Here is an 11,817-nt window from a genome sequence, read left to right as displayed (position 1 = left end):
AGCATTTTTCTTACAACATTGAAACAGATGTCTCAGTTACTACCTTGTGCAATACGAAACAAAAAGAAGGAGAATCTTTTGCGTCATTTTTACAAAGATGGAGAAACTTAGCTAGCAGATGCTCTTGTGAAATCCCGCAAAAACAAATGGTGGAAATGTTCACACAAAATGTTAACAAGGCTATTGGTTATGATCTCAGAAAAGCTTGTTTGTCTACATTCAAGGATGTCATTGAAAAGGGCCTAGCAACAGAAAAGGTCTTGATTGAACAAGGAGTTATCAAACTATTCAAAGAAAACAAAGAGGACTTTAAGGGAAAGGACAAACCAAAGTTTTGGAACAAGAACAAGAACACAGTTAATGATGGTGTTGTTGATGCCAACACAGTGAGACCAAAGTTCATCTTTTCTGAATCAAATTCTACCAACAATCAAGTAAACAATCAAACGGCTGCTAAACCACGAAGGAAGTACACTCCATTGGGAGAACCACTTGAATCAGTATTCAAGAAGCTTGTAGCAAACAAAGTGATCACGGTCCCAGATTTTCCTCCATATGAACCAAAGGTAAAACCGAATTGGTGGAATGATGATGAATATTGTGAATTTCATAAGAGCAAGGGTCACAAGACAAGTAATTGCCATCGATTGAAAAACATTGTACAAGATCTCATTGACAGAGGAGATATTGAGATTGAGGGACATTCATCTAACCAAGAGCATGAGGTGTTTAAGGAACCATTCCCGAAACATGACAAGGGAAAAGGCAAAGTCACAGATAATCAAGCCAATTACACCAGAACATCTTACAATTATGATTCCACTATTAATCACATCTCAATGGACAATCATATTTCTACCATTACTATCAAAAATAAAAATCCTGAGAATCCTCCTCAACGACCTAAAATTGTCCTAAAAGGTGTGGGATCTTCGTCCACATCTACCTCCGAATGTCATGTTACAACCCGTCGAGGTAAGATCACATTGCCAGGAACCTCTTCTAAGAATACCAATCTTCCGTCAACTAAGCCTGAGTACGATCTTGTAGAGCAATTAGGGAAAACACCCGCACTCATCTCTATTCTTGAGCTCTTACGTATATCTCCTGCACATAAAGCTGTCCTTGACAAAACCTTGAGAGATACTGCTGTCCCTACTGATCTGAACGTGGATCAGTTTCAAGCCATGGTGGGATACCTATCCGTTCCACACTCCCTCACATTCACAGAAGCCGATGACGCCTCCATAAGTCAGCCTCATAATGCACCTCTACATATTGAAGCCTTCATACATAAACACCGAATAAAACGAGTCCTGATAGATGGAGGAGCAGGTCTTAATATTTGTACATTGAGCACCATCAGACAATTGGGATATTCTGACAAAGCTGTGAATGCTACAAACCAAATCACTATTAAGGCTTATGATGATGAAGAGCGTTCGTCCAAGGGCACAGTCATCTTACCACTAAGAATAGGGCCAGTCACAAAGGACGTGATTTGTCAAGTCCTGGATCTAGACCTCACGTATAACATATTGCTAGGACGTCCGTGGATTCATGAAATGAGGGCAGTCCCATCAACGTACCATCAGTGCATAAAATTTCCTCATAATGGAGTCGAGGTAACGGTCAATGGTGATCCAAATCCATTCATATATTGCAATAACTTGAGATCACATACTGAGATTATCATTCCCAGCAATCGTGAGGCTACTCCTTCTTCAGCATATATTGATCCTGAGTCATTAAAGCCCTCGACATCCAAACAAGGTGAACTTAGAGCCAAGTTTCAAGACAAAGGCATGGGAGAATACACTCTGAATCAAACAATGTTCTTACGACAAGTCATGAACTCCCCCAAGGAATATGGGAGACCACATCCTAATAAGCAAATCTCCATCATGCTCCTCAAATGGGATCCTACCGTCTTTCAAAAATGGGGCGAACTAGAGGAGGAAAGTTTATATAAAATGCTATATAAGGACGCTGAAGATGATACACATGATCAAATTATAATACCCTGTGAAAACTATGGTAAAGGTTTCAAAATTCTGCAGAGATTCGGGTATGATGGAAAAAGTCCTCTCGGACTACGCAAAGAAGGTGTCATGGAGCCTCTACAACCTGAGCTAACTACAAGAAGGGAACGCTCTAAGGGGCTTGGTTTTCTAAATTCCAAGATTCAAAACAAGAGAACAAAACAGATATGGCGAGTCAAAGTGGCTGAAGTTCAACAAGAGGATAATTATTCCACAGACTCCAATGAGTGGGAATGGGGTTCAGACAAATCCTCCAGCGACTATGAACTTAATGAGACATTTAGAGAGCCAGATGAACCTACAGAGGAGGAGGAGTTTTACAAGAAATTCAGAGTTGGTCAAGAACCGACCCATAAGGATCCCGCACAAGCTTCGTTTCAGGGCCCTAGGTCAGGATCACATAGGATGAGGACACCTGTCCCTGAGGGTGCTACTAGTGATGATAATTTGGACTCACTCATGATCGACACTGATGAGGAGAGTGCCATTGACGACCTCGATGACTACCTTGACATACCTGAATATAACCACATCTTCACTATTAGCCTTGCGGACTCTAAAAACACTAAAGACCTTCCCCTCGTTCACCCCCAACTCATTGACTGGGATCAGGATGGACCACCACAGATTGATACATTTCAAAATGACGAAGCTATTGTTGATTATCTTAGCATTCGCGATGATCTTCCTCTTGGAGACCATAAAGCAGGATACGCCATAGAGCTAAATAACATGGCATACTTTGGTGAGGGTGTCGGGCCTTCTAGTCGCAAAAATGTGAAAATAAAGACAAAACAAGGGTCTTATGGCGAAAACCACACTGTGGCGCTCTCTGACTCTAAAAAAGTAAAAAGAAAGGATGTATCTGAGGGTGAAAACCTCTCTGAGGCGCCCGAAGATGGAAGGCTTGACATTCTCCCAGCATCATACGAGGAAAAATCATCCATGTTGGTAGAAGAGACTATAAAGACAAACATTGGTACAGCAGAGGTTCCACACAATATATTTTTGGCTCAATCATTGACAGAGGCCGAGAAAGCAAGGTTCATAAGCTTCTTTAAGGAACGACAAGTCAACTTCGCATGGTCTTATGCTGATATGCCTGGACTAGACCCCGACTTAGTAATGCATCATTTAACAGTCAAACCGGGGGCAAAACCAGTAAAACAGAAATTGAGGAAAATGCATCCACAGGTGGCATTGCTAGTCAAGGCAGAGCTGGAGAAATTACTAGATGTCGGATTCATACGCCCAATTGATTATCCTGAATGGATTTCCAACTTAGTGCCTGTTAGCAAACCAGATCGCAGCATCCGAATATGTACAGACTTCAGGGATATCAACAAGGCTTGTCCGAAGGACGATTTCCCATTACCAAACATTGATTTAATTGTTGATCTCACAACAGGCCATGAGATGTTATCTTTAATGGACGGATTCTCGGGATATAATCAGATCAGAATCGCACCTGAAGATCAACATAAAACATCATTCACTTGTCCATGGGGAACCTTCTGCTGGAATGTCATGCCCTTTGGGCTGAAAAATGCAGGTGCCACGTATCAACGAGCCATGACTACTATCTTCCATGATCTCATGCATGTAAAGGTGGAAGATTATGTCGACGACCTTTTGGTTAAATCAATAGACAGAAATACACACTTGGACATACTTTCAGTTGCTTTTGATAGGCTGGAAAAATACAAGGTAAGATTAAATCCAAAGAAATGTGTCTTTGGAGTAACCTCCGGGAAGCTCCTAGGATTCATTGTGTCTAAAAGAGGAATAGAAGCGGATCCAGCAAAAGTCAAGGCTATCTTGGACATGCCACCACCCAAGAATATCAGTCAACTTCGGTCTTTACAAGGGAGACTCCAGTCTATACGAAGATTCATAGCACAACTTGCAGATAAGTGCAATCCTTTCCAGCACCTGCTACACAAAAACATTAAGTTCAAATGGGACGAGAACTGTCAACAAGCTTTTCAGGCACTTAAAGACTATCTTTTGAACCCGCCAGTTTTGATGCCACCAATTCCAGATCAACCATTGCTACTTTACATATCAGCTACTCCAACAGCACTGGGGGCACTACTAGCACAGCAAATACCTGACGGCAAGGAAAAGGCAGTCTACTATATCAGTCGCACATTGGTGGGATATGAGCTGAACTACACACCAATTGAGCGTGCATGTCTCGCTGTGGTCTTCGCTTCACAAAAATTACGACATTATATGCTCACTCACAAGATCAAGTTGATTGCCAGAATTGATCCACTAAAATATCTGCTCAACAAAGCTACACTTACTGGGCGACTGGCCAAGTGGGTAATGATTTTGAGTGAATTCGACATTGAATACGTGGACAGAAAAGCCATAAAAGGACAAGCCATTGCAGATCAACTGGCAGATGCTCCCATGATAGATGATGTTCCTCTACAGTCAGAATTTCCAGATGAGTCCATTCTAACAATATCACCTGCAAAGCCATGGCAACTATACTTTGATGGCTCATACACACAGCATGGGGCAGGAGCGGGTATACTCTTTATAACTCCCCAAGGTGATTCTATACCAAAGTCATACCGCTTATCATTTCCTTGTACCAACAATATAGCGGAGTACGAGGCATTAACAACTGGGTTAAGAATTGCAGTTCAGTGGAAGATCCAAGAACTTCGGGTTTTTGGGGATTCTCAACTTGTCATCCGTCAAGCAACTGATGATTATCAAACAAAAGATGAAAAGCTAATGCCTTACAAACAACTGGTAGATGATCTGAAACAACACTTTGCAAAGATAGAGTTTGAGCAGATACCAAGAGAACAAAATCGCGCTGCTGATGCCATGGCTACAATTGCTTCACTCATTGACCTACCGCAAAATGAGACCTGTTATGAGTTCCTGGTTGACAACCTGCTGATTCCGTCATATGAGATCACGCCTACGGAAATGATATGTGTTTTTGGTCCTGAATCCCAGTTATATGGTTCCATATTCACATACCTTCGCGACAACATCTTACCTCCCGATTTATCGAACAACCAACGCCGCACTTTCATCCGCCAATCCTCCCGATACGTTATCCTAGCTGATATCCTATACCGACGAGGTCTAGATGGCACCCTCCTTAGATGTTTAGAGAGTGACGAAGCTCAGATTGCGTTACGAGAAGTGCACGAAGGGATATGTGGTCCGCATACTAGTGGTCCTACCTTGGCCAAGAAACTCATCAGGACTGGATACTACTGGCCTACTATGGAAAAAGATGCATATCAGTTTGTCAAGAAGTGTAAGCAGTGTCAAATTCATGGAGACCTCATACACGCACCAGCACAAGAACTACAGCCACTTGCATCTCCTTGGCCCTTTTGTCAGTGGGGACTCGATCTCATAGGCAAGATTCACCCTCCTTCTTCCAATGGACATAAATTCATTATCACAGCCACAGAGTATTTCACAAAGTGGATTGAAGCCGTGCCTCTCACGCAAGTTACTGGGAAACAAATTGCTACTTTCATCCTGAACTACATCATTTGCCGATACGGGATCCCTACTTCCATTATTACTGACAACGGGCGTCCTTTCAAGAACCAGGATGTTCGTGAACTCTGTGAGCGCTTCCATATCTCTCATCGTTTCTCCACACCATATTACCCCCAAGGTAATGGCCAAGCTGAGGCGTCTAACAAAACAATTCTCAAAATACTTAAAAAGACAGTCGACGACGCTGGCCGTAACTGGCATGTCCAACTCAATCCCGCACTTTGGGCCTATCGTACTAGTGTCCGCACACCTACAGGGGCTACACCTTACTCACTTGTCTACGGTGCTGAAGCCATCTTGCCTATTGAGGTCGAGTTACCTTCTTTACGGGTCTCCTTGAGAAACATAATCAACGATGAAGACTACAGGGTCTCTCGCTTACAAGAACTAGAACTGCTGGAGGAACGACGACACACTGCTTTTAATCATCTCAAGGCTTACCAACAACGAATGAGTCGCAGTTACAATCACAAGGTCAAGCCTCGCACATTTGAGGTAGGTGACTTAGTCCTCAGAGAGAACCCCAAGAATCAGCAAGAGAGAGAAAAGAAGGGCAAATTTGAACCCAACTGGCTTGGTCCTTACATCATCACAGCAGTATATGGATCTGGGGCATATCAGCTCTCAACTACAGAAGGGGAATCTTTGGAGGATCCTATCAATAGCATGCACCTTCGTAGGTTCTACACGTAAGCTCTTTTTGAGTATCCTAATGCAAAAATACAAAAAAATCAAAAAATTCAAAAATACAAAAAAATTATAAAACAAAAAAAATCGTTACTTGGTGAAAACCTGGCAAACAGGCGCCTTGTGACAACAAAAAAATTGAAAAATCAAAAAAGTAAAGAGAAATAATTTCGTCCAACGGTGAAAACCACTTCAGTGGCGCCCTGGGCAAGTACCATGGTGAAAACTGGGTCACCAGCGCCATGCGTAGGGACTTTGCTCCTCCCTCCTTCAGGATTCACTTTCATCCTTTCACTTTGCACACACTCACAACTTATTCGCTCACAATAAACTTACCCATTCCCATCATGGCTTGTTATTGATCTACCTAAGATTGGTTAACCATTCATAATAAACCCTCCCTTTTCACTCCCTTTTCCATCCATAATAAATCAGATCCTATCTGTGACTACGGCCAATTCCTAAGTCTAGTAATGGGTGTGGAACTAAGAACATCACATGTTTCGAGGAGTACAGTTTTTGCCAGCTTCCTTCAGTCTATCTGCGCATAATTCGCAATAAAGCAACATTTTGTATCGCAGATCCGCAATAAAGTTCCGCCTTCTCCGCAATAAAGTATCAGTTTCATGGATTCAGTCAGTTTCCAAGGAGACACAGCAGCAACAATGGGCTTCAACAAAATCAAATCTTTCAACAGACTCAGACAACATATGGTTCAGTGCTATCTATCCTTTTTGTGAAAGTGAACATTGTGACCACAATCAAAATTTGACTTAAACAAGTGACAAGAGACACAAACTTGAGGACTACAGTGGATGTTGGTGTCGAGTCTTGGTTTTCTTTTGGTTTTATCTTTTTGGTGACATGTCTTTTAGCTTTTCCAGGATGTCTTTGACTAGAGATTCTATCTCCAGGATGTCTTTGACTAGAAAGGCGAGGATGGGGTATCGTCACCTACTTGCATTTGCTGTCTGTGGATTGTCTTTTAGTAATGCTATGACTTGTCCAAGGATATGAGGACACTGTGAGTCTAGTATGAACTGGGGCATTCCTTGTTTGTGACTGTCTTATCTCCATGCAAACAGGTACAATGACTTTCTGGGTCGAACATATGCCTCGATTGTCATAACCTATTCTGCCATAATAAAGCTCAATGATGATAACGCACAAGAAGCTCTTTCATATTCATATCTTCTGTCTTCCATCCCCCGTTCTTGATTGACTTCCATTGTCCTTCTCGAGTCCGCGTAGCCCGCTATCACATGACTGAGTATAATGACACACCAAAAACATTTGCATTTCATATAGTTGCACCTGCATCACCACATATAAGCATTTCATACATACATATAGATATTATAATTGCATCACATCCTGCATACAACACATGTTAGCACATCTCACATTTTCATTATGTAAATAATCATTTGCATTATCATATTCATTTGCATCACATACATTTTCATTCGCATCATGCATCACATATACAACATAAAAGAACAAAAATATATGGCATTGCATCATATAAGCATCCATATCATAAAACATGCATCACATAAGAACATCTCATCACATAAGGTACACATGCATATAGCTGCCGCAAAAGATGAATCATCTCATATATATAATCAAATGTGTCATAATACAATGATGTCAAAAGAATCATATGGCTACAAAAGAATCACCCGCAGGTGTCTACAATACAACAATGATACATCTACTGATACAATGGGAGCCCACTATAGCTATGAGGAACTCCCTCCCTCGGAGCCACCTCGCCTCGACGGAGTCTGAGCTATAGATGGACCTGCCCCAGGATCCCCCTGTCCCTCCGGTGGTGGTGGAGGCCCCATAACCCCACCGCTGGATGCCTGTCTCCTGCGGCTCCCTCCCGTAGCCGTCGCTGTGCGCGACGATCTCTGGAAGCTCCTAGCCCGCTGCTCTGCCGGCACGGCTGCATAATATAGATCCCTCCAGTAGGCGATCTCCTCTCCGGCTCGCAAAACATATGCGTAGCCTGCCCCTGCATCCTCTGCTGCCCGCCTACCTGCCCTCAGAGCTGTCTCGGCCTCGGTATATCTCTGGATGGCCTGATCCCTCTCCCGCTCTGTATCTCAGACCCTGATCCTGAGGTGGTTCCTCTCTCGAACCAAATCCTCAATCTCATCTGCCTGGCCCTGGCAGATCTCCCGCAGCCTAAGCACCTCATCCTCCTCAGAGTCTCCACTCTCCGTCCCTGCCTGTGGCTCCTCCTCTACAGGTGCCTGTCCCTGTGCCTCTGCCTGCACCTGTCCCTGTGCCTGTATAGGTACCTGTGGCTGTACCTGTCTCTGTCCCTCTGGCTGCACCTGTCTCTGTCCCTCTCTGGGACCCTGTGCTGCTGGCACTTGTAGGGGCAGTCCACCCCGTCCTCTCACCACTGGAGCTGCTCTCTCCTGACCTCCCTCCCTCCGAGGTGCTACCCGTCTCTCTCCCACCACTCCCCTCCGCCTCCGCCGGCCCCTACCTGCATCCCCTCCTCCATCATCATCATCTCCTCCACCCTCTCCATCCACTGGCTCTGCCGGATCTGTCAACCTAGGAAATGGATGCTCTGCCCAGTACGCAGAGTACTCTGCGTCCATCCCTGCATCATCTACCTCTGGCCATATGTCCCATGGCATCGGCATCATCTCCGCTAGCTGCATCACTGCCTGATCATAGGATAACAGTGGGCCAAACTGCACCTGATCTCTGACCGTACGGGCATACATGCCCGAGCCTCGGGGCATCCTCCGAATCCTGCCATACTGCCTGCATACCCTGTCCACCAGCTGTCTCTCCAATATATAGGGCATCCGCCCAATCAGGTACCTGCTCCGGAAGGTGTAGGGCAGCTCCAGTGCATCGTCCTCCCACTCCTCGCACCCCAGGTACGGCCTCCAGACCACCATGTCAATGTCATCAATGACTCTCCTCCAGTGCTCCAATCTCCCAATCCGAGGCTGGGATGTAATCATGGCATATAGGTGCACAAAACTCTGTCCCTGTCCTCTGCCTCTGAAATGAATCGGCCGTGTGATGGGAAGGTGCTCATAGGCCCACACCTGCAAGAGCGTCACACCGCAGCCCAAACCCACTGATCCATGGTATACAAACTGATGCAGCTCATAATACAAATGTGCTAGGACACATGGCCCCCATGCATACCTAGTGTGCTCTGCCATCAGCGTCTCCAAGGCCCCTCCCCAGCCCACTGCCAATCCTCGTGTGGCCCTGTCTAGACACAGATATCCATTGATAACTCCCCCAACAACTGCCGACAATGCTAATCCTGTGGCAGTCATGGTGTCCCAGGCTACATGGCCTGCTCGCATCTCCAACTCAGGATCCTGAAAGACCCGTCTCAAGGCCTCCCTGTCACCGTCACGGTCGTAGGGGATCAACTCTCCATCAATGGGAACATGTAATATCCTGTATACATCCTCCAGTGTCACTGTCATCTCACCCATCGGCAAGTGAAACGTGCATGTCTCTGAGTGCCATCTCTCGGCCAACGCAGTCAGCAACCCCATGTTTGCCCGAAACTCGGGCACATAGAGCATATGTGTGAGGCCCATCTCCTCAACGGAAATCATGTCCTGGATAGACAACTCTGGTCGCAGTCTCTGAGTCGATGGGAATCTCTCCCGTGACTCCAACATCGGCAAATACTCCTGCAGTCAAGCAAATCAATCTTGTCAGTTATCGTGGCATTCACTGTTTATCACAAAATGCTACTTGCTACCTAAATGCATATGGCTATCTACCCTAGTGACACTCACTGTTCATCACAAAGTGTTGCTATTTATCCTAGTAGTGCTCCCTGTTCATCACAAAGTACTACGTGTGTGACATTCCCTGTTCATCACAAAGTGTCACTCACATTCGCACTCCCTGTTCATCACAAAGTGCTGTATATCCTAGTGCTCCCTGTTCATCACAAAGTGCCTTGATCTATCCTAATCTTCCTAGAGGACCTGCTTGAGTGTATCCTCTCAGCAGCTTATCCAATCGACAGCGTATGTTCATCACAGAACTGCCGATTTGACCTACAGGACTAAAACCATGCATTTAAACACACAAACGCGCTTTTAACTCATAAACGCGCTTATAGACTGCATAAACGCGCCTCTGAAACACAGACGCGCTTTCTGAACACAAACGTGCCTATGCCAGACACAAACGCGACCAGGGAACACAGACGTCCCTACATGACATCAACGCTATTAAAAATCACAGACGCTGCTACATTTCACAAACGCGTCCGCATTCAACACAAACGCGGTTCCAGGCACAGACGCGCCTGGACCCAACACAAACGCGCCTGTTGGACACAGACGCGGTTGTGCGTTTTTGCACTTTTAAACTACCCTATTTCTAGCGCATTTATTGCTCCTAAAACGTGCATTTATGACAAAACTTGAAATGCGTGAAAGTACGAGGAGGTTTTCGGGTACTTACCGGCTCTCCTGCATCGGCTGGTCGCTGGAATCGGCGGACACGGTCGAATCTATGAACGAATGCCATCGCTGCTGACTGCTGCTGCTCTTTTCTCGCTCTGCACTGTGATCTTCTAAGGGTGTGGATGACAATGAGGATGTCTTTTGCCCGTGGTCTATCTTATAGCCTACCCTAGCCCTCGCCCTCATTTCCCGAGTCAGTCTTCCTCATCCCGTGACTTTGTCACTTTATCCAATCAGTCCATTCTATCCCATCTTTCTTATCGAGAGATTGTCTGCAATCTTTCCAGACTTTTTCATCCAATCTCTCGAGGGGGCATATCATTCCCATCCTGGGGCAACTCTGTATCAGTTCATCTTATCTTCTTTGAAACAACGCGACAAGCCGCATTGTCTCAAAGAGGGGCAAAATGTAGACACCCGAAATTGTCATGTCTAATTAAATAAATATTTTATTTATTTAATTATCTAAGCCTAATTCTTCTATTAATTAAATAAATCTTTATTTATTTAATTAATTCATTTATCCTCTTCTAGCCTTATTTCTCATTTAAATAAATACATTTATTTATTTAAATTATCCCTTTCCTAAATTAAATAAATATTTTATTTATTTAATTGTCCTACTTCTTCTATTAATTAAATAAATCTTTATTTATTTAATTAATTCATTATCTTTTTCTACACATGACACATGTCATTCATCTCTTATTTCCTACACTACCTACCTCTTTCATTATTTTGGTATTTCTTATACCTACCCTCTAATCCTAGCCGACCTCCTTTTTACACCTCTCAATCTTAACCCTCCATTTCTTATTGTGTCTTCTATTTAAGGAGATGCTTTCTTCATTGTCAAACCCTAATCAAGCATTCTAATGAGACAACCCTAACTACTGGATCAATTGATTACACTACAATTCTACTTGCAACCACATTCCGTTCTTTGTTGAGCTCTTGTGCATACAAAAATCTGAGAGCAAGCATATCAAACAAGATCAATGGAGATAGGAAGAATGGAGATCAAAACCCTAGTGGACATGTGATGGTATAATCTTTGT

The sequence above is a fragment of the Cryptomeria japonica genome, chromosome 4, assembly GCF_030272615.1.
Source record: "Cryptomeria japonica chromosome 4, Sugi_1.0, whole genome shotgun sequence".
Lineage (NCBI taxonomy): Eukaryota > Viridiplantae > Streptophyta > Pinopsida > Cupressales > Cupressaceae > Cryptomeria > Cryptomeria japonica.
The sequence above is the reverse complement of the archived record's forward strand: the minus strand, read 5'-3'. Positions refer to the sequence as shown.